This window comes from Ambystoma mexicanum, chromosome 5p (genome assembly GCF_040938575.1).
Source record: "Ambystoma mexicanum isolate Mex_15411 chromosome 5p, UKY_AmexF1_1, whole genome shotgun sequence".
Lineage (NCBI taxonomy): Eukaryota > Metazoa > Chordata > Amphibia > Caudata > Ambystomatidae > Ambystoma > Ambystoma mexicanum.
In genome coordinates, this window is record NC_090930.1 from 183509376 (window position 1) to 183533750 (window position 24375).

The 24375-nt window shown below is 42.6% G+C and overlaps 1 protein-coding gene across 1 annotated transcript in view; it reads left to right on the forward strand.

The window, feature by feature from the left end:
- The window catches only part of TRPC5 (transient receptor potential cation channel subfamily C member 5), a 1352993-nt gene that overhangs the window by 940880 nt on the left and 387738 nt on the right, over positions 1–24375 (forward strand). The gene's annotated exons all lie outside the window — the stretch shown is intronic.

Genomic DNA, 24375 nt, shown 5'->3' on the forward strand with positions numbered 1-24375 from the left:
CATTGTGGAGGCAATGAATTGGGGGATGTAGGAGGTGTGTCCCTTACTTTAATGATCAAACAAGACATGGCAAAACTAATGGAACCATCTTCTCAAACCAGCTTTATATTTTCCAATCTGACTCAGAGGCAAAAGTGGAGATGGACCACCACATTTAGCAGTGAAATTGAGAAATCCCAGAGGAAAAATGTTAATAAAGCAGTTTCAGCAATCATGAGAGACCACACCCAATTATGGATTTCGAACAGCAACATACAGTACTACATGAACAATTACTATAGACCTGACAGAGTACACCGAACTGATGAAGGAAATGATGTGTTCCTTCAAAACATCAACACAGCAGTTCATATACGCTAGAAAACTACATTCAGTGTACCCCAAAACAGTGCTTTTAAGGACTACATATGACATACAAATACACAAATACAAAAAAAACAAAAAAAAAACGTTTTTTCATCATACCCGTGGTTACATTTCATTGACACTTCAGGCTTTTTACTACAATACAACTTAAAATATCAATACAGTACAACACTACTCATGTACATATATAAAGTAGCTGAAAATAAAGTAAGCAGAGAATAATACATAGGAGTAAACAAACATTCCACAGCAACACAGCATAATACCATAAGTAAGAAAACACAACCTAAAATACATCGTACGGGGCATCTAAACATAGAAAACGATTGATCCTTTTTTATATTAATTTTGCTAAACTAATTTCTTCTCTTTTTCTCTAAGTCTTACATATACAAATGCCTGAAAACACACAGCCAGTGATTTTTCACCCCGACATCACTATACATATAGATACAACATTCAAAAAGAAATGAAGCACTGACACCCCAAAAGACGCGGGAACAGAACTATTCATACCCACAGTTATCTGTAATCCTTTGTAGCCTCGAATATAGCCGCGAATATCAGCAAAATGGACGGGAAATAAATACTTTCCTGCTCCCTTAGCACCGCACCAAGTGCCCCCTTCATCTGTGTCAGCTCCCCCACTCACCAGATGGCTTCCTCTCCTCCCCTGCCCTCTCCCTTTCCCCCCACAACACACAATGATTCTGTGATGCAGTTTGCTTTCAGATGTTGGCTATTTGTGGCTATAGCCGAGGCTACAGAAAGCTTTTTGCTGCAAACTCGCTAGACCCCCTCCAACTCCATAATTTCACTTGGTACCCTCTAGCCTCTCCCCACCTCTAGCCTGATGGCATTCACATGTTTTGATGGGCAAATAGTTTTTTTCCTTGCGTTTCATATTCCCATATCCTCAGCTAAAGCCGCAAATGTTGCTCGCATCAAGGGAAAAACGAGATGGCGGACATTTCATTTCTAAAAACACCCAGCTATGGGTACATTTCCTAAATATCACTATTTTTGGGAAGCGTCACCCCTTTCTCCATCAAATATTTAAAAAACGACTGCACCGAACAACCCCAAACCATGAATGGATCTCAAGTTGTTTCGGACCTTCTCCAAATCCGTCCAGCATTTCTGGGCTGTGCGCTTTGGCAAAAATTGACCGTGTTTGTCTATGGGAAAATGAATGGGAAGAAGGCCGCACTTTTGATTATTTTTTAAATTTTGACGCTTAATAACTTTTATTTTTTAACAAATCTTTAAGAAACTTTGCAGTCTGGGGTGGGTGTGGGTCAGCCAAAACCGTTACTCCAATCAAAAGTTATTAACAATAGAATTTTGATGGGTTCCTATGTGTCTCTGATTCACCTGAACTATAGGGCGGCGACTGCCGCCCTATAGTATATATATATCACAAGGCCTGTGGTAGTGAACCTGTAGTTATGGTCAAGTTGCTCAACCCATATGAAGAGCACTTTCTGGACGGCCTATAACTTTGCCCACCCTGGATGAATCTTCACCAAACTTTGCAAAAAAAAGTATATGGCCCCCTCAGATTGATTCTGCAAAGTTTGGTGAGGTTTCGTCCGGGGGAAACCCATAGGGGGGTGCAAAATGTGTGGTTTTCCTCATAGACGCAATGGAAAATAATGTTGCTCACGCCTACAGGCCAAACCGCTGGATAGATTTCCACAATATTTGTGCCAGAAGCGGCAGCTTGGGTCCGAAAGTGTGCTTTTGTAAATTTGGTGTAAATCAATCCAGTATTTTTTTAAATGCCAAAAAGTAGGTAAAAAACAATGAGTGATATCTAGGTTTGGTCCGTGGAATTGACTTGCCTATTCGCTCCATCGGACACTCCCCTGAACCAATCAGGGACTGGCGTGATTGGATGGTAAAAAATGTGAGCTGAGTCAGATATTTTGAAATGGACGCCATATTGGATCCATGGAAATTCCCTGTTGTCCTCCGATATTACAGTAAAAACATTTTAAAAAACTCAACATTGTACTTGGCAAACTAATGAAACAATCTCTGGGGAGGTGAGGGGTGATGAGAATTTGATGGGATATTGCCATAAAAAGCCTCAAAATGGGTGTTTTTCTTACACAAAGTCCGCAAACATTTCAGATGTTCCGGACATCCATGCATATTTTTTGGATTACAGGATTGGTGAAAAGCAGTTTTTGGATGTCTTATAACTTTTGCGCCACTCAAAGAAACTGCATACATTTTTGTGATATCATTCTAGACTTGACGTTGAATGGTTCTACAAAGTTTGGTGCTGTTTGGCCAACAGGGAACCAAATTAGAGGGGGGATCCCAAAATATTTGAAAGGTTTATACATTTGGTGCCATTTAACACATCTAAACAATGATTTAAGACCCGGATTTGACTGTTTTTGCAAGTTTGGTAGGATTTTGTAAAGAGGGGGCAAAATTAGAGAGGGGGTCTCAAACCTTTTAGATGGCTTATAGCTTTGCTGCCATTTGACGAATGCACACACAAGATTTTGGAAACAGTATACACCCAACCTTGAATGTCTCTGCAAATCTGAATGGATTTTGTCAAGTGGGGACGTAGTTATATGACTATTTTATCTACGTACATTTTGATACTTTTCAAAAAATAAAACATGGATGGATTTGCAGCAAACTCATGCAAGGAGTATTGGCAAGGATGTGAAAGTATGGTTTTGCAAATGTGCCTGTGTTTTATTTTTTGAAAAGTGTCATGATGTAGGTAGAAAAAATTGTGATATATCTTTGGTGGCTGAGATATAGCATGTGGCCATGAGCTGTGGCCAGATTGTTGGAGTCATGGCCAAAGGCCATGACCCAGACAATCTGGTTACAGGCCATGACCACAAGGGACTGACAATGGGGTTAAAGTAGACATAGCAACCAGGGACTGGCTATGTGGTAAAGCTTTTTTAAAAAATCGGTATAGGTTTCATTGGTAAAAAACATGACCTTTTATGACTGAGGTATAGCCTGTGGCCATGGGTAGTGCCCAGGTTGTCTGGGTCACGGCCAGAGGCCATGACCCAGACGATCTGGCTACTGGCTATGACCATGCGGGACTGGCAATGGGGTTAAAGTATGCATGGCCACCAGGGACCGGCTATGTAGTAAAGATTTTCGAAATCAAGATAGGTTTGAATGGGAAATACATTCTGCTTGTGGCTTCAGCCCGAGGTACTGGACAGGATTGCAGCAAACATTCATGAGGAGTATTAGCCAGGACTTGAAAGCATGGTTTTTCAAATATGTCATGTGTTTTATTTTTTAGTGTGAAAATGGAAGTACAGAAAAATGTGATATAACCTTGGTGCTGGGGCAGTGGACCTGACCCTGAACAAAGACAAATGTGTACTCTGATTCTGAAAGCATGCTTTTGCATATCTGTCCTGTGTTTACATTTTTTGAAAAAGGATGAAATGTAATTACACAAAATAGTGATATAACCTTTATGCCGTGGACAGTGGGCCTGGCCCTCGGCAAGGACAAATGTCTACTCTGATTTGGCTATAGGGGCGGGCGGTCTGGCTGAAGCCCATTCCCCATGGACTGTGGCGACTGGCCATGTAAGCTATGAGTACTGGTCACTGGTCACAATATGAGGATATAGTGAACACTGAACTAGGATGCTGGGTAGGTGCAGTGGATAACGGGGGTGGTTTGGTGGGGCTGGCCTCATGCCCTAGGCAACTGAACAATGACTTGCATCCTATCATGAACTTCTAATAATGACACACCAAGTATGTTTTGCAGAAAATATGTTCCTTACAGGAGGTTTATAGTTCTTTCATATATGTGAAACAAGGAGTTTTTAACTAATATACAGTGATGTAACATTATGAAACATTTTCACTAATGAAAAACTATTTAATTCACAGAAAAAACGTTGTTAAAGGGATGTTATGGTTAAGATGTAAGCCACCCTTGGTACTTCTCTGCCCCAGCAGTTAGCTAGATGCCTCCCACTTTGGCATCCCTTGGCACTTCCCTCCTGGACTCCAGTGAGCACTTGCCCATCCTTACTGTCCCTTTTATGTATGCATTTATCTAACTACATAATGCATATGTGAATGTATAGGAGCACTATGCACAATTTGTTGGTATAAGTATAGGAAATGCAGATGCAAACAATATGCAGAACATTGTTCAGTGGCAGTTAGTGTGTGGAGGTTTAATATGTTGATAGGCTATATGTAGAGCGTTTAAACTGATTGGTGGATATATGTGTGAATGGCTTAAAGCAGGTAATGAGGGAGTATTACAAACACAACAGTAAAAAGAGTAGAAGGGCTATCTTGTGTGATGGTGTGCATGTGCAATCCGGGTTTTCTAATAAGGCATGGGCTAGACAAGGGAATGCAGAGGCTGTGAATAGTCATAAAGGGCAATAGTTTATGGTCTTCATTGTAAACTAGAGAGAAGAATTTCGGAGAGAAAATTGTTTGTGCTTGTTTTTCCCTCTAGTATACAATTGTACATAATTTCCATTAGAAAAGTAGAAAATGCCAATGGGAATGTTGGAGAATCTAATTGAATCAAACTACTTCACTGAAAAATGTAAAGTAGATGGAGTCTATAAGCTTATTTATTTTAGTTCTATTTTTTAACTGTGAAAGGTGTTTCCTAAAAGAACCTTTTTTTAAGTTGTTTTATTTATCTATTTATTTATTTGTGGGCTTTTTGCACGAGAGGCCAGAGAGTAAGGTGGGGAGGGAAATGAGGAAAAGGGCACCAACCACAGATATGCAGGGGCAGGTGGACAGGGGAAGATGTTTTGCGTGTGTTAAATCTAAGGTAAGGGGCAGTGTTTCTCATGCTCTTTGATTACAGCTTCAAAAGCACTTTGAAATTACTCCCCCCTGCAGAGTGGTGTTTTGCAGTATATACAGAGTACTGTTGTTTTCGAAAGATATGGATCAACATCCTCTTTTAGTGCTTGCAAGGTAGCTGGTGGGATTTTGAGTCCCATAGAAGTGAGATGTGTGGTTATAGAATTTGTTGAGGAAGATGAGGTAGAGAAAGACAGCCTACTACATTCTAAGAAAGGGACATCCTTTCTGTGAACATTGCAGTGGTTGAATTTGGTGTGGTGGCGCATGGAGATGGTCCTATAGGATTTCTGCCCAAGTTGTCCGTGACTGAGTTGGTAGCTTTAGCCTTTGGTACATCCCCAACAATGGTAAAGAACTACCAGACCCATGATTCTCTCTGGGTGCTAGAGGTAGGCACTTCCTCTACTTCATGATATGATATGATAGGTTATTTATAATGCACGGAATACCCAGAGGTTTCTAAGCCCGGACCCGGGAATCGAACCTGTGGCGCTCCGTGTCGTCTTGCTTCCAAGGTGAGCACATTGCCAGTGAGCTATCCTCCCTAGACTAATCTTCCTGGTCCTCTTTATTGTCTTTTAAAGTATTGCGCTTCTTTCGTTGTGTAGGTTCTCCAGCTGGTGGTAGTGGTGGTGGTGGTTCTTGGGGTGGAGGGATGGCAATAGCTGATGCCATTCTTTAAGATAAATAGCAGTTTTGCTAATATTCTTTCAAGCATGTGCTGTGTACTAGATTAATGGGTAATGAGTAAGAATAGCTGTGCATGAGTAAATTGTGAGCTTCAAAATGTCTAGATCAGCTGAAAATACAGTTCCAAACTGTTCACGAAGCATGGACCCGTTCGCGAAGTGCAGACACGTTTGCAAACACGTCATAATACTCCACGCGCACGTGGTACATGACACTGGGCCTCACCACGAGTTTGGCTGTAACTCTTAAATCCGGCGGTAGCACTATTACCTCCGGATTTAAGGGTCTGCCAAATCAGGGCTTCTGCGGATTTCTCCCCAGCTCTGAGCTGGGGGGAAATCCGCCAAAAATGTGCGCTATTACCGACGGTGAAAATTGAGCCCAATGGGGAATGGGGAATTCCCAAATGGGCTCAGTGGGGAATGGGCAATACCCGTTCCGGCAAACCCGTGATCCTGCGCTATTAGCGCCGGGGGGTTTGGCAGTAGGGCTATTAACGCCGGGGCTAATAGTGCCAGCGTTACCGCCCAACTTGAGCTGAGGCCCACTATCTGGAAAGTCTGCGAACACACAAACAGTGGAAAAAGTTGGAAAAAGTGTATAGAAGTGTTCAAAATGATGCTAGAAGGTGGGGAATGCCAGAGTTTTATGTTGCACCCTTTTAAATTGGACAGAAATGCTGCTATATTGGGGTAAGGATGATATTAGGAGTATTAGTTTTAGCAAATTAGGATGCACTGGTCCCATGAAATTCACTGAAATAACGTTATTTTGTTTAGATAAGTAAATTCTTTAATACATTGTAGTATTTCGTGATAGGTCTCCTGATCATCCCTGAAATCGTGTTACCAACATTATGAACACAACCCCTTGTGGCGGCTTTTCATCAAAATTAATTTCATATGTGATCTCATCAGTGATGTCATTAATGACATTTGTGATGTCATCTTTGATGTTCTGGGTGTTAGTCTTATCAGTGCACAGTGGTGGTGCGAGGTATGGTTGGTTATCTTACCATAACTGCCAAATTTCTGAGGTTTTTCAGTTTTACTTGTAACCATAACGTCCCTTTAACAACGACCCTTCATATATATATATATATATATATATATATATATATATATATATATATATATATATATATATATATATGTATTTATTTAATGCATTGTATAGTGCACTGGTAGGCGAATGAGGAGTAAGACTGTGGCATTTGAAGCCATATTCAGCACCACCTGGAAAAAAATGTAAACAGGATTCTGCTTCTATTAGAAGCACACAACTGTGCTGTTGGACTGATACCAGCTCCATTGTTGTTTCTTGGCATAATAGCCCGTTTCATCACAATATTACTATAAATAATCCCACTCACTTCCTTTGTAAACATCTTAACTCTGTTGCTAGTCAGTTTCATTCTTCTGAAGAAAATCATTAAGTCATGCTTTCCGGGTGCACCCTGTAATTCGCTTCCACTGCTAAGGGGTTTTGTTTTTGTTTTCCTTGTATTCACTCAATCTAGGTCATTGTGAGTTTGGCAGTTATACCGCCATGATCAGTTACTGTTTACCACCACTTGGCCCTGCGGATTTACCACTGAATTATCCTTTTCAAAGATGCTTCAAAGCCTGGGCCTGGCAGCTCTATGGCCGGCCAGGAAACAGAGAGGGCCCCAATTGGCATCAACCTTTGTTGGTACTAAGAAGATGCCACGATTTGACATTTTTGGTTTTGCAGGCCTATACTTCTGTCAGCTCAGTGACTGCTGACTTAAAAACTGAACTATGCTCAATGAGCGATACCTGACAGCTGTGTGTTACGTAGGCACAACAATATGTCACAACAGGGGAGACAATAGGCTCATGTGTCTCCGCTACACTCTACAACATGTACACCAAGCTGCTTTTTGACCACGTGGACTCCGTTGGCATATCATATACAAACTATGCCGACACACAAATCCTCATTCCTCTCACCTGATATCACTCATCTGACTCATTCAGAATATCATCTATCTACATAGACATGCAATGTTGGATGGCCACACAAAGCCTTTGACTCAACAACGACAAAACTGAGCTCCTCCTTATCACCCCGCCTCTCAAAACTGGACCAAGCCTACAAAGCCTAAAAAAGCAGGAGCCATCAGCTTCCCAGTGCGAGCCTCCACTCTCTGGAATGAATGTGCTTCCCACCCACCTGCAACAGGAACCCTCCTACAATGCTTCAGTAAGACCCTCAAGATATTTGTGTTCACCTGACATTCCTCACCTGTGTAACTCCCCCACTTTTTTGCTCAATACCTTTTGAATGTTTCTTTCCCGAGCCTATCCCTCCTCTACCCTCCCCCCTCTATTCTCTGAAACCGGCGCCTAGATGCCCACAGGCTTTGTGCGATGCTTTACAAATGTACAAATAAATAAATAAACAGCCTCAATTGATAAAAGCATCAACCTTCTTCTACTGGGATATGGATATGATATGATACGATTTGGCATTTATAACATGCCTATACACAAGTGTTTCAAGGCACGACAAGGCAAGGAAGGGGAAACAGAGGGAGGACAAAAACAACAAACTTACTAGGCCTAGTGAGATTCAGATCGCGCAAGTGCAGGGCAGCAGGGGGGATAAGTGCCGGGGCGAGGGGAGGATGGACAAGTGCAGGACAAGGAATCAGGAAACAAAAAGTAGTGCAGCCAACTGGTGGCAGGTGCTACTCTTAGAAGTGCAGACAACAAGTGTCTAATAAGTGCAGGAGAGGGGACTGCAGGGTTACAGATACAGACCACAAGTTCAGGGGGTGTTGAGAGGCAGTGTGGGTTGTCAGCTGTACAGGCAAGACCTGGGTCCAAATTCAGAGGGTTGCCAGGTGACCAGTGCAGGTAACAGACAGCAGATCAGCAGGGGAGAGGAAGAGAGAAGGTGGAAGCAAATAAGAAGGTCTTGAGGTGCTTCCAGAACCAGAGATGGTTCTGCTCAAGTTTCAGAGAGGCAGGGAGGCTGTTCCAGAGAGAGGCACCAGCCAAATAGAGAGACCTGCCCCCAACTCGTTGCTTGGAGAAGCGACTGACCCTCAAGGAGTTGGAGGTGAAGGAGCGAAGAGCTCGAAAAGGAAGATATTTTGGTAGAGAGATTTGGAGGTATTGCGGTCCCAAGCACCAGAAAGCCCTGTGGATGATGCAGAGGGTCTTGAAATTCATCCTTGCTGCCACTGGGAGCCAATGAAGAGATTTCAGTGCTGGAGGGATACGATCCCTGGGCTTGAGGCCAAGGGCAAGTCTTTCAGTCTTGTTCTGGATGAGTTGGAGAGGACGGAGAGTAGAGACAGGTAGATTTAGAAAGAGGCTGTTGCAGTAGTCCAGCCTAGAAAGAACCAGAGCTCTGGAGCTTCTGGTGGAAGGAGAGGAAAGGAAGAATACCTCTTAAGAGTTGCAGTTGGTAGTTTGACTTCTTAGAGACATCGGAGAAGTGAGCAGAGAAGGAGAATGTGGAGTCGGAGATGAACCCAAGGTTCTTAGCCTCGTAGGAGGGAGCAGGAAGAGGGCCCAGATTGGGTGGCCAGAGAGTGAGAGGAAAGGAAGATGCTGGTGAGCTGATGAGGAGGCTCTCCATCTTATTGGCATTAAGGCAGATATCATTGGTGACACACCATTCCTGGATTGCGGACAGACAATCCAGGATGAGAGAGGAAGAGGAGTCAGCTAAGGGGAGCCTGAAAACAAGCTGAGTGTCATCAGCATAGCACTGAAAGTTGGAGCAGAGAGCAGCTGTGCGGTGGGCGAGAGGTACCAGGTATTGGTTGAACAGCCAAGGAGAAAGATTAGACCCCTGTGGTACACCACAGGTAGAGAGAGAGATAGAGGAGAGGAAGGACCCAAGTTGGACCTGGCAGGGGTTGGTCAGAGAGAAAGGAGGTCAGCCAGGCCAGGGACTGATCAGTGATTTCCAGGTTATCACAGAGCTGGTTGAGTAGGATGGCATGGTTGACAGTAACAAAAGCAAAAGAAAGAGTGAGGAGGATGAGGACAGAAGGTTGGTTAGTGTCAAGGTTTGAGAACAGGTCTTCATGGATGTTCAGGAGAGCAGTTTCCATGCTTCTGGTCACTCTGAAGCCAGGCTGGTGGCCATGGAGAGAACCAACAGAATCAGTGTGAAGGTTCAGTTTGGAAATGGCCAGCTTTTCCAAGAGTTTGCCCAGAAAAGGAGTAATGGAGATCGGTGATAGTTAGCTGGACAGGAGGGGTCGGCTGATGGTTTCTTAAGCAGGGGGTGCACAAGAGAGTGCTTCAGGGGGGAAGCGAAGGTTCAAGTGGTGAAAGAGTGGTTTCAGAAGTCGGCCAAGGCTGGAGTGAGGGTGTCAATGTGGTCCTTGATGGTGTTGGATGAACAAGGAAGAACCTGTTTTGACAAGACTTTCATGGGTTGGACTTGTTTAGAAACATTGTCTGGGGTGAACAAAGGAAAGGAAGAGAAGGGAGGAGGTGAGATGGCCACAGGAAGGCCAGAAGTGTAGGAAGAAGAAAGTCCATCACGGCTCAGACATTATTTACAATGACAATAGGCTTTGCAGTGGTACGTAAAGCATTCAACCAATCAAATAAGGGAATGGTGTGAGAGGAGAAAATATGGATACGTACTTGTTTTACCTCCATTCAAAGCCACACTGTCTTCCTTAATCCAATCCTGGATCCCAGTCAGGCAGGTTCTTCAACTGGGCATCGTCTGTGTACATATGGCAACAACATCCTAACACCTGGATAAAATCATCCAACAGAATAGATTAAAATTTTAAGAGGGGGGTTGGCTGGGCCAAACCTAGAGGTGTTGCAGTGGCAGCAGCCAAAGCACATGACCTGATACTTGTCAACCATATATCCGTTTTGCACCCCTTCTGTGTGTCGTACACATATTATCTAAACAATATGGGATCCCAAAGGGCATCTGTGAAATATAGAGAATTTTCGAAGCAGGTTGGAGGATGAGTGTTTTATGTTTCAGGTGGAATTCTATTGACTACTCACATGAGGCAAACATAAGTATGAACCTTAGTCAAAAACAAGTGCATGTCTTGTGAATGTTAGGCAGAGTTGCCACAGTATCACAAAGGCTTCACAGATTTAGAGGGCCTTTCAGTGAAATTCTATGAGCACCCACATGGCTTAATGAGGGATTGAGAACAAAAATGGGCAGTGCAGCTCTTAAGAGAGCCAGTGACCTTGACAAGGATATATGGCATGTGCAACCCTGGCTACACTAACATGAAAGGGGATGCTTACCAGCAGAATGATGGATAACAGTTCACATGACTGATTGAACCTGAGTGACAGTGATGAATTGCCATCTGGCAAGGGCGTAAAAGCCCTGGCTTTTTGATTTGTATTAATTAATAAAAATGATACAGGTAATTACATATTTGAAAGGGTCCTTTTCTCATTAGATTCCCCTTTCATAAGCTCTGTGCCAAAAGCATAGTGTGAACCCGTGTCTTGCTTGCATCAATATCCTGATTAGCAGCTCCACCAATGTTACAGAGCAGGTTCAGAGTTCGCAGTTGCCCATTTGACAGCTGCAGTGACAGCAAACTCTCTGCAGCACAGGAGCACAGGAGCTTGTGAGGGGTCAGACATTTTGTTCCAAAGACATTTATTAAAGAATATTGGGTTGGTAAAATGCTTCTCTGACCCTATTGTTAAGAGACATGTCACTACCTAAAACCAAAACTAGGGATCTGTCTCTATCAGTATGTAAATAACTGAAAAGCCGTCCTTGTGTCCAAAACGTCCTATCCTGACCCTCAAACTACAAAACAAAGCAATACAAATTTGCAAGGAAACGTTTTCAATTGATATTGGAAAAAAGTGTTCACAACTGAAAATAAGAATAGCTCCAACAAATTGTTCTCCAAGGTGGAGGTCATTGGAACCAGAAGGTGGAGCCCTTCCCCTTTATTCTTAAGGAGGATGGTAAATGTCTCTTTTCCTAACTGTTCCTTTGTGGATCTCCTTGATTCATAAGGATCCTTTTCAGACAACAAGTTCTGCATCAGTCTTTCTTTAATACCAATTTTCCCTAGGTTTATAAATAAACAGTCTTTTTTCACACCAATTTGCCCTTGGTTTAGAAAACACTGTCTTCCTTTAGTATTTCTGGAAGCTTTGCAAATTGCCTGGTGTACTCTCCTGTCAAGCCTTCACTTGTAGTTTTCACTTGCCTGGTATACTGCCCTGCCAGGATTTCTTATGCTTTCAATTACCTGGGGCATTTGCCTGGTGTTTTGCCTTGTCAGGACTTCTTATGAATCTCACAGTTTTTTTGTATCACCAATATCTTCTTATTGCTCTTGGCTTGGTATATATGTTTGCGGTAAATTTTGTTCAATTTTTGCCCCACTCTTGCATTTCATTCATCCATAGCTCATGGAGGATTGTACTTTCCGTTTTCAGTATTCAAACAATCTTCTACTTGTTTTAACAATGCAAAAAAGGTAGCAGGCGCCTCTCTCTCGAAAGAACAAGGCATGATAACCTGTTCAGTGGTTATTAACCACATTGAGAGATCGCAGCCATTGCTTTTTGCTCACTGTACCTTCACAGATGGGAAATATCCATTTGCATATCAGTCTTTGTCCCGCCCACAAGGGCAGTCCAGCACCGAAATGCTATGGCAATTCCTCTCTGAACAAGAGTACCATCAGCAACCCCATACACGTGTTTCAGCCTTGTATATCTTAGCATTCACTGATTCTGCAAGCTGCACTTTGCACATATAATTCACTGATTCCACAATCTGCACTTTGCACATAGCATTCACTGATTCCGCAGGCTGCCCTTTGCACATAGCATTCACTGATTCCGCAAGCTGCCCTTTGCACATAGCATTCACTGATTCCGCAAGCTGCCCTTTGCACATAGCATTCACTGATTCCGCAAGCTGCCCTTTGCACATAGCATTCACTGATTCCGCAAGCTGCCCTTTGCACGTAACATTCACTGATTCCGCAAGCTGCACTTTGTACATAGCATTCACTGATTCCGCAAGCTTCCCTTTGCGCATAGGATTCACTGATTCCGCAAGCTGCCCTTTGCATATAGCATTCACTGATTCCGCAAGCTGGCCTTTGCACATAGCATTCACTGATTCCGCAAGCTGCCCTTTGCACATAGCATTCACTGATTCCGCAAGCTGCCTTTTGCACGTAACATTCACTGATTCCGCAAGCTGCACTTTGTACATAGCATTCACTGATTCCGCAAGCTGCCCTTTGCGCATAGCATTCACTGATTCCGCAAGCTGCCCTTTGCTTTATGCTTCCCCTTATCAAGCAGATGAATTGCAACTAAGGAAAACACTTACTTTGGGTTTGACATGGATTCTTACACATTGCTTAATTGTCAGGGGTATTTCCACTCATATCTCTCCTCTTCCAGGATACTGCTTGAGAATGCTCCCTGAATGGATGTCTGTGCGTATGTATGGGATGTGCATTCTTTGAGTTTGGTATTCAGAAAGCACACACCGAGTTGGCAAGTGACAGAGTACTGTACATGGGCTGCACACCATGGGGCTTTAAAGTAAAGATATGGTGGCAGTAGATATCTGACTTCTTCTCTAGCTGTTGGGGGAGGCTGGAGCAGAGCAGGTATAAAATAAAGCAGACAGTGACGCAGGCTGGAAGGCTTCCGGTTCCTTTTTTTGCTTTCATATTTTGTGTTTGAAAATTAATGTGGCACTTTGCATACATTGCTGCACCTTTTATTTTAGACATTCCAGTCGGTTTAAGCTCTTTTCACTGTGGCTTTGGTCATAGTTCTTTGGTGCAATTGTAAGGTTTCTGGACAGTTGATGAACTTGATGTTGACTTCTCTTCTACGCGTGGCCCTCGTTGGGCCTCTGGGCTTTCTGTTTTTTTCACTGGACCGCTCTTACCAGATCCTTGTGTGGTTTCGATAATATTGCACCGAAGCTCTAATCTTTTTTGAATGCATAAAGCAGAATCAATACCAATCCAGGGGGACCTTTTCCCTTGACCTCCTCACCCTCCACCTGTTTAGTGTTGCCCCATCATGCATCCGTCCGTCCTCTGCCAACCCGTCCCTTCCACCAGTCTACCCTTCTGCCCCTACAGGACACACACACACACACACACACACACCAGCTTTCGTTTTCGGTTATAAATGCATCTGTGATCAGAGCCAGGCATGATCCGAACAGACATGCGACCCATAATTCAGAAGACACATATGGACCCAGTCTTACCCACTGGGATCTTCCACTCAGAAAAGATTTAAACCAATTTAGGGCATGATCCGAAACCACCCCTATGTTAGGCAGGCGGGTAAGTAGCACAGCATTTTCCACTGTTTCAACCTATGCATGTAGGTTCAGCATCAACAAAATAGCCACAAACCCCTGAACAGCGAAATCCAGAATATCATCCCAGATGGCCGAAAGAGCAGAATATGTACCGTGGTTGTGATGAAATCCAGATTTAACATCATCTAGTAAGAAAATCATACATATACTAACGTACATGTACAAAATGTACATCTCCTGCATGTACATCTCCTGCATTTGTGTACAGTTTGTACAGGAGCACCTTCATTGTACGAATACATGAAAGGAGGGTACATCTTAAATTGTGAATATCTCAAAATTGACAAGTTCGAGTTTCACTATTTTTTTCAGTACACCACATCCATAGCTTCCATATTGAAAGGTTCTCCTCTAATCGAAAATCTACCTATTGAGTCTTGAAAAGTCAACCTCTGCCAGATCGTGTTTATATATTCTTAATTGTAATGCTCTAGTAGTCGATTTGCACATGTGGACCTTTAACAAAGTGATCCCTATTTCTTTTTATTGAGTTAATGATTTTAGCAGAGATGTTCTCCCATTGCCTTTTCCTGTCATACTCTGCGTGTCCCTGCTTAGCTAAGTCTAGCCCCAACCTTCTCAAATCTGTCAACACTTGACCCTGTGTACGTTTTGGTAGGTTGACCTTGGTCGACCTACAGCTGTCTAATGATAGGCACGCTCACACTAGCATATTGACTTTTAGATCTGTTAACACATATCTTTTGGCGTTATTTCTGATCTTCTGTAATTGATCTCGTCTCAACCCATTATTATCATTATTATTATCATTACTATTATTACTATTATTCTTATTGGGGTATGTATTCAGCATGAACCTAGCTTCAAGAAGGAATGCAGCACTTTACAAGCAACGGGGGAAAAACACAGTGATGGAAGCGGATTGCAAACGGTCAATGAAAGGGAGCAGGGAGCGAACAGCGGGAGGTGGTGAGGGCAGGAAATTTGGCAGCAAGGGATCTAGAAGCAACAGTGTTGGAAATGGGGTGACCCGATTGCCCAGTCTCAGGCTAGGTTGGGTGTGGATTACCCAATTACCTTCCAAGTACTTGCCATTGTAGATCGGTCTTACTATGACAGAATGCCATCCGGAGCAGGTGCGAAAGTCCTCTTTTTTTCGTTTTCTAAAAGGATGTGGTTAATTCTTGTTGTGAAAGGGAGGCCTGCTGAACAGAGCCCCCTTTCATAAAAGATCCATGGCAAAAGCATAACACATCCATGTATCTTTGCCGCACCAATCTCCTGACATCCACAGCTCATGCTCTCCAGTGGCAGAGGGCAGTTGAAAAGGTCACAAGGGCATCCCTCACAGCCGCTGTATCCTAAAGTCAACACAGCCAGAGGTAGCAATTTAACTCCTGCTCCTATGATCTACATTTTAATAATTGTCTTCATTAATCAATCTGGTGGCAGGGTACCTGGCTATTGTATGGTGACTGATACAAGCACACAATTGTGAAAGCTGCAACCATTTGGTGTCATGAAAGTGCCAAGCCTGTGAGCACAGGCTCAGCTATATCATGAACATGTTTATTCAGGGCTAGCCTGGCTGTCTCCACACTACCCAGTGAGACAATAACCAAGATGCTGCCTCTGTTGATTCTGCGGGAGGAAGGGAAACCCCTCCCTTCCTGGCCCAGGACCCCTTAGCAGATCATCTGCTGGCAAATGATGCTTCAAAGGCAATACTGATACACAACAAAGCCAGCCTCATGCTGGAGTGTTGCACACCACAGGGCATTTGAAGTCAGTAGGCATGGGAAAGTGGTAGAGTTAGAGAAGCCATAGAGGGAAGGTGGGCCTGAGAAAGGGTCTGACCGTATTGGTTTTCTGTCAGGGCCCTCTTCCTTCCTGTTGCCTCCATTAGTTTCAGTACAAGGCACTGCAGGAATGATATCAGAAGGTGAGGGTCACGTGTTAACACAGCAGGGGTTGGGTCCCTTACAGCAGGCTTGCTTTGGGCCAGTTCTCTGTAATACAGTCTATTGCAGAGTCCTCTGCCATAGATGTGAAGACAGAAGGCAGAGGAAACCTCTGTTCCCCATCATCACCCAGGGCACATTGGTGGGTGAAGGGGGTGAACCGATGCTGCACTAAGGCAGGCTTCAATGTCTGGATACACTGGAACTAGGGCCCTATCACTGGAGGTGAAGGAGCCCAGGCAGGTGCCAGCTTAGCTCTCTGGATTGGGAAGGTTTCAGAAGGGCAAACTGTGTTCTAGAGCCCCTGTATTGGGCCTCGTATGACCCAAGTAGCCCAGAAGCAGCTGTGTAAGTGATTTCAACTCGACACTCCACCTAAGTCAATGCCTAGTGCATGATGCACAGCTGAAACCCTTAATTAGTTATTGATGTGCCCTTATATCACGCCCCTCTCTTTGAATCCCACCCGGTCACACTGAACCAGGAAGCAGCTTGTTTTGCAAAATTAAAAATATTTATTTTATGGATTTGCACAATATAAATATCACACTACTTTAACAGTTATACAATGATCACCAATGGGGTGATGCCACAATAAATCTCTTTAATCAAACGTAGTAATGATAGTAAAAATAATGCAACATAGAAATAATACTTTTGTGTGGGTTCAATCAAAATGCCATGTGATCACTCTTTCCCCCTGCACACTACTCAATCCCCCCAAGATGCAATATAACGAGATGGAAGGAGAGAAAACAGGTTTCAGGAATGCAGAATTCAACAAAATAGAATCAATCCCAATTTACCCCCAGCAAACACAGAGAATAACAGGAATGATTGCAAACTTGTCAAAAATGGTTTAACGTTGGCTTTGCATGAATGGTGAAAACACTTGAAAAATGATTTAATTCACTAAAATGGTATCAATACTAGTGGGAGCCACTTGGTATGGTTTCAAACATTCAAACAAACACTAGGAATGATTATTGAGTAACTAGCAAGTTGAGAACTTAATTCTGAGGTCGGATGCAATGAACAGCTATTTCACATGTGATAGATTTGAGCCAACCGAAAAATTTGCGGCAAACTTTCCTGTGCGCGTTAAGCGCGATTGCTGAAAAACTATTAGGATGCAAGTTTGGGTTCACTGGAAAGCTGAGGATGTTAGTTTCAATTAGACACTTAAATTTCGTTTCTAGCATACACGGTGAAGAAGTTATGAAGCATTTTGTGGAGGTCGTTTTTTCAGAAAGAGTCAAATTTGCAAAACAAGAATGCACTTTTTAAAATGACAAACACGTTTTTTTTACACTGGGGGAGACTATAAAGATGCAAGCTACACAACAGCGCCGGCCCAGGATATCACTGGTTGATTTGGCCTGCCGAGACGCTCGCCTTTCTTCAGAAAATATATTAGCGCAAAGATGATTTTTAACACTACTATTACAAAGAACTATAGGGTGAGAGAAAGAGTTCAGGTAAGACAAAAAGATTCTAACAAAGCAGTTCTGGAAATAAGAGAATGGGTTTGGATAGGATGATTTATGGATAATACATATGCTAGGTACAATCCTATGCTAAGGATACTCACTACCAATGTTTGGAATGGACCCGTCAGCGATCTCGTCAACGATTTCTGGACTGGAATTCTGCTAGCACACCGGACTGGACTCAAGGCGCTCTGGTTCTGCAATCAGCAAGGAACTCTGGACACCGCATGGTGGGACTGGACAGGATCTGATGGGTTCTGGTTTGTAGCTATCTGGTCACAGCTCGGCTCTACTGGGTTGGATCTCTGGATTCTGGCAATAATTCTTAGCAAGAAAGCAGCAACAGCACAGCCAGGCTGTTCTCTTGTTCCCCTTAAAGGCCTGGGGTAAAATTTGGTTTCTGGATTTTAAAGGCCAACCTGGGAAGGATTCAGCTTTGGAAGTGGGCCTTTCTGCTTTCAAAGTTCTGGAGTCTGGAATATGGATTTCTCTTGCAAAGTGCTCCACCAGCAATCGGATGGTGGGTGAATGTGTCTCTCTCTCTAGGTCCTAAGCTATCTCTATTTATTTATTTTCTAATGGGGTGGGTATGCTGAATTATGCTATGCACACTCCTAGGTATTCTATTGGTTAGGGTCTTTCCTCTCCCCTGATTTGAGAAGAAAACAGGGTGTCATCATGATGGTTTGTTTTATGATCAAGGGAGAACATCCCCTCTGTTTCTGCACATGAAATCTATTTTTCATACAATACATATTTACAATTTTGAAAACTTGATACCAATAGCATATTTATATCAGATATTTGTTGGAGCAAATATTCATCCGAGCCCCATCACGGTGAGAGCTGGGGTCTAGATTTGGCAATTTTTCGCACTTTTGGTCTGGTATCCAATATTGGATATATCCCCAATTTTACACATATGTGCGCATGATATCTGGGCATAATCATGTGAAGTTTCATGTTTCCGGCATCACCACAATTCCTACAAAACGACACATTCTGTAGCCATGTCCCTGAACATAGCACAGAGTTCTGAGTACTTTTAAAACATGACCAGAATTTTCATATTAACAATGCTGTAATTTTACCATGTTTATAATTTCCCACAGTTCTGTGTCAGTCCTTTTCAAAAATATACTTTTCTGAATATACAACACTGTCTGTCCCGCCCCCAAAGTTTTGGTGGCTCAAGAGCCATCCCTGCCTCTTTCCTATGGCAGGAGTTTCTGTTGACACTTGCATCTACATATTCTTTTCAGCCAAGGAAACCCTTTATCTCTACCAGGAGCAGAAGAGCAAAATCCCCTCCTCTCTTCATTAACACCTGACTGGGAGTTCCTGGGCTTTCATGAGAAGCAGGAGAGATGCCTTCTATTGGGGCAACTGTGGAATTTGCTTTGAAGTTCTTTGGCTTGCATCAGATTTACTTTAAAGTCAATTGTTACATTATTCTTAATTGAAAAATAAACTTATATTTTTCAAAACAGGCAAATAGATCTCTAATTCCAGTCTTTTTAAACAGAGAGATTAAAGAGTTGCAACCTATATTGCTTTTGATGGCAAGTCACTTAATTCCAACAATTTGATTTTAACTGCACAGTTTAAGCTTCCAGTGTGATTAAATCACAGCTGTCTCACAGGCGGCCGACGGTACTGCGCCCATATTTTACAGATTTTCACAGACAAGCACACTTTTTAATGTGGATATTCTTATGATGGATTCGGCTTCTCCTTACATTGTGTGCTTATGTGGATTCCTTACATAAGGTGATGGGTAACACCCAGCAAGGATGTTGGTCATTTTCTGATGTTTTTGAACCATTATTTTGCAATTTTAGCAGCCAAGGAAAAAAGGATTTCAGAGCACCTTTGGGTTTCTTTGCAATAAAGCACTGCCTTTCATGAAGTTTCCATTTGCACTCTGTGGGCAGCCCAATGACAGGTTTTAGCAGTGTGGTCTCCTGTTCCACCACTGACAGAGGCAAAGTAGATTGGCAGCAATCTTTTCCGGTTTCAAAGCGCAATTTTCCTAGGTTTAGCATGCATGGGGCTTTTTGTGTCTATTTTGCTGGTTCTAGTGCCCTAAGCACACAGTGATGTCGCAGGGCAGAGCTTAGTGGGTCAGTACATCCCACAGCTGGAATCCTGCTTTGCCATTTCAAGCCATCTTCGAGCAACTTCATCCATCCTCAACACCTTATTTAATCAAGCATATCCTTTAGAACTCTGACATTGGTGCAGTTGCTTGCCTACACACCCCTGTTCAAGTACCCAGCGGGCCATACCACACAGCAGTCTGCTATTTCTGTGTTCTCTTAGCAGGAGTTGGTTTTTGCTCCTGCTTTCAGTCAGTTGATTGCATTTGAATATTTAAATGAAAGGATATATAATTTGTATAGACATTTCATTGGACGTTCCTTTATTTTGGGGTCTTTTGTCTTTGCTATTTGGGTTGTGTCTGTTATTAGCTCACACTTGTGCTGAGAGTATAGTCTGTACTCGGACCACTTTACCACAAAAGCCATCAATGTCTTTTTCTTTTACCTTTGGGATTGGGATCACGGCTGGTATTCATATTAGTGTGGGAATGAGAAGTGAATTTACCTGCTAGATACCCATATACTTCTGCACGGCAGTAGTAATTTCACCAGACCTAGCCTACTGGCTGCACAGCGCTCCATTGCATCCCAATTAGGCTTTCATAATAGGATTCCAAAACCAAAAGGTTTCTGAAGAAGGAATCCCCCAAAATGAACTAACAGCAGACCATATAATCTGAATCTGCAAACATGGTAATGCGTACTTTGCAGGGTACTTGAAGTGCTGTCGAATTTGCCTTAAGCAAACATGTGGATTTATGTGTGCTTGGTTTTATTACTGACTATGCTCCTTGACAACATACAACATGATTAACATGACTGACAAAATGCCCTACTCCATCAAGTAGATGATAGTCCAGTACTGTGTATTCTTTGTATTCGAGCACTTGTAGGTCTGGATTTAAAATGGAGATATGCAGAACTACAAGTCCCAGAATGCACAAAATGCACGACGGCTACACTAGCAACTCCCATTTGGAATGGTGCTTGCAGGTACATATGGCTTCAACACCGGGTGAGGAGGGTCACTTTCTGAGTGTTAATGTCTGGCAGGAAAAGTCAAAGGTATGGGATGAAACCAGGGACGTTTAAACCATCAGTGCATCCACAGCTTGCTAAATCCTGATGATGGGATCCTTATTGACATTTCAGACTGCAGCATATTTAAACATGTATTTTCAGCTACACGCTCATTCGCACTAGAAACAGTCCCTTCTACTTGATGCTAATGGCCATCAAGGTCCGGGGCAGAATGCTTGTGACTCCAATTCCTTTGCACAATGTCCAAACACTTAGTTCATCTCTCCATTGCTTCAGGAATAGGCTTGGCAGAGGATCCCATCTCATCAGAGACACCAGGTTCCAATCCTAAAACTGCAAATACCAGAATGCAATAGTCTGTGAAATCAAATCCCAGGACTGCAATTTAGCATCCACTGTAAACAGAAGTCAACTGGAATCCCTTCTGTGGAGATGAGGGTCAGCGTGGTTTCATGCTTGCAGGGGATTGACCAATAGTGCACTGATGTCAAAAGATTCCCATCTGTGTGTGCCTTTCCCATGATTTGCATCATACCCTGCATACCAGAGCCTAACCTTAACCCCCAAAGGCAGTCCAAATACCCACCTGGGGATGTGGCGGGTTTTGCAGCAGAGAACAGAGCTGTACACAAAGCAATGTTATCGAGAAAGTTGGCTCTCTGTGCTTTAGTGCAAGAGAAACTACTGCCCATAAGCACCTGACAGGTTTACTATATGACAGCAAAATTGGCGTGGGTCCATCTTCTGAGTGAATGTATGATCCATGCCCATTATCCTTGTGTGTTTGATAAACATTAAATGATATCAATATCTTCCCTACACAGTTTTAAAACTAAGCCAGCAGGTGTTTGCACTTGAAATATATTGGGCCTCATTATGAGTTTGGCGACAGCCATGGAGCTATTAGCTATTAGCTCCATGGCTGCCTCCAAACCAGGCTCCTTTACCGGGTTCCCAGAATGAGGAATTACCGGGCCATTCCGAGTTCGGAGGGCCCGGTAATTCCTCCCCCTGGGAACCCGGGCCCGGACCTTCCCCATTCCCATCTGAGCCCCCATAGGGCTCAATGGGAATGGGAAAGGGAGCTAACAACGGGCCGATTACGACCGGCCCGTTCTTAGCTCGCTCTTACCCTCGCGGGACCCGGTAAGGACGCCTGGTATTACCAGGCGTCCTTACCGGGTCCCACAAGGGGACCTCGTAATTTCGCAGGACGGGTTTAACGGGTCCGCCTCCATTAGCGGAGACTGTTGACCCGTTCCGCGAAAGTTATAATGAGGCCCATTGCCTTTTATACTCCTAAACAGAAACACATTAATAATGCTCTTGCTCTCTTGTTTGGCATTTATGTATAGTTATTCTTTTGTAGAGCTAATATATGAGCACTAAAAATAGAAGGGTCAAGCAATATACATTTCCTAATAGTAGCAAAGAAAGTAGTAGAGTAGATAGTCAGCACAAAATGTTAAAACTACCTATTACCAATCAGAAATGTGTATGTAGCCATTGCAGCCCAGTAAAACTTAAATGCATACTCAAAATTGCGATACTCTAGATTGGCAAACTGGAGTACAGGTGAGGATTCCCAGACAACGTCTGTATAACCCATTAGGCGGAAAGGGTTAAAAAAAAAGCTTTAAAAAGAATCTGTGGCTACTACGGGTAGTTAACTAAAAACTGCCAACAAAGCAATCCAGAGCCATGTAACAAAAAAGTATGCAGGTACTAAATTTCAAATCACCCAACAAAGGATATATAGGGGGTAACCCAGGTTACATATGGACAGTGTGCCAAAACCCGTTCCCGTCCCGTTCAGTGTTTCACCAGCACAGGAAAAGATGAAAAAGGCTAGCCTACCAAAAATTCATCATGGCTTACCTTAATGGTGCAACCATGCAAAAGACAAATATGAATCAAAGGCTTGGTAAAAATGGCTTATTTCAGCCCCCCTGTTACTTAAACAGTCAGGAAATTAGAATGTGCAAAGTGCAAATGTAGGTCCCTATAAGAGGTTTACTGTCTCAAGTCGAAGGCTGCTTGTTTCCAAGGTAGTTCAGACTTGTAAATTAGTTTTGCTTCCAAGGTATCAAAGCCAGCATTACAAATCTGAATATGGGAACATTGCCAAAGTGCCCAAACATTAGAATTACTTCCTTGGCCTATCCATTACATCTGCTTGATTTTCTTAACCAGGCAGGTCATCATCGTGTGGGTCACCAGTCCTCCAGGGTTGTCCTCTTCATAATTCACAGTGGCATAGCCTTCGTAAAATCTCAGGAACTCCTCCCATGCTGCTGAATCTGTTTCCTGTTAGTCAATTACTTTCTAACAAATAATTATGTAATATGTGGAATCAATAGGAACAGTAGAAACGAATATCCTGTTTGTTCAGATTTTAGTTTAGTTAAGTTTAGTTTATTTATTTGTAGAGCACTCCAAGCCCTGAGGCATCTGGGCGCTTAGCTTACAATTTGCATAGTTACATTTTACACAATTACATATTTTAGTATTGTTTGTTTAGACTTTAGCTGAAGCCAATATTGTTCTCTGTCACTCTGTCACTTATGTAAGAACTGGTGTGTTTTGAACAAGCGTGACCTTGACCAAATGAAAAAAAAGAACACGTCAGTGCGTTATCTTAGATGAAATATTACATATGTTTCAGAATTCTTACACTTTTCTGCTACTGTTTTAATAATAGTGCTAGCCAGTTGCTACACACAATGCAACAACAATATTGATGAAGTGACCACGCATTTATTGTAGCAAAGCAAAGTTCACAAGGCTAACAGATAGACTTATTGTTCAGGAAATGCCTTATCGTGTGCTTTCTACATAGAAAGAAATGCATTTCCTAAATGCACTAAGCTTTTTTGGGTTCCAGTAAACACATTAAAACATAATCCATTCTAAAATGTTTCAGTAATGTTCTGTATATTTTCAAGTGTGCTTGGGAAGAAAGGCTGTCAAAGGCAATAGTGGAACATAATATTGTGTTTGTTTACATTTGAACTGAAGCCAATCTTGCTGCTATCTGTCATTTGTGCAAGAACTCCCATGTTTGAAAAAGAGGGAACTTGCCCAAATAATAAAAAGATGTCAGTGCTTTATCTTGGTATACAAAATATTACATATGTTTCAGAATTCTTACACTTTTCTGCTACTGCTTTAATAATAGTGCTAGCAAGTTGCTACGCACAATGAAATAACAATACAGATAAAATGACCACACATTTATTGAACAAAGCAAGGAGATCCCGTTTGTTTTGAAAAACAATGTAGCAAAGTGAACAAGGCTAGCAGATAGACCTATGGCTTGGGCAATCCCTTATTGCATGCTTTCCGTAAGGAAAGAAAGAAGTGCATTTTCTGAACGCACCATGCTTTTTTGGGCTTTCAGTGAATACATTATCTCCATTATAGTTGCAGTAATGTTCTGTATATTTCCAATTGTGCATGAGAAGAGAAAGCTGGCAAAGTTAATAGTTGGAATACACATTTATGAAATGTATATCTGTCAAAGTTAAAATGA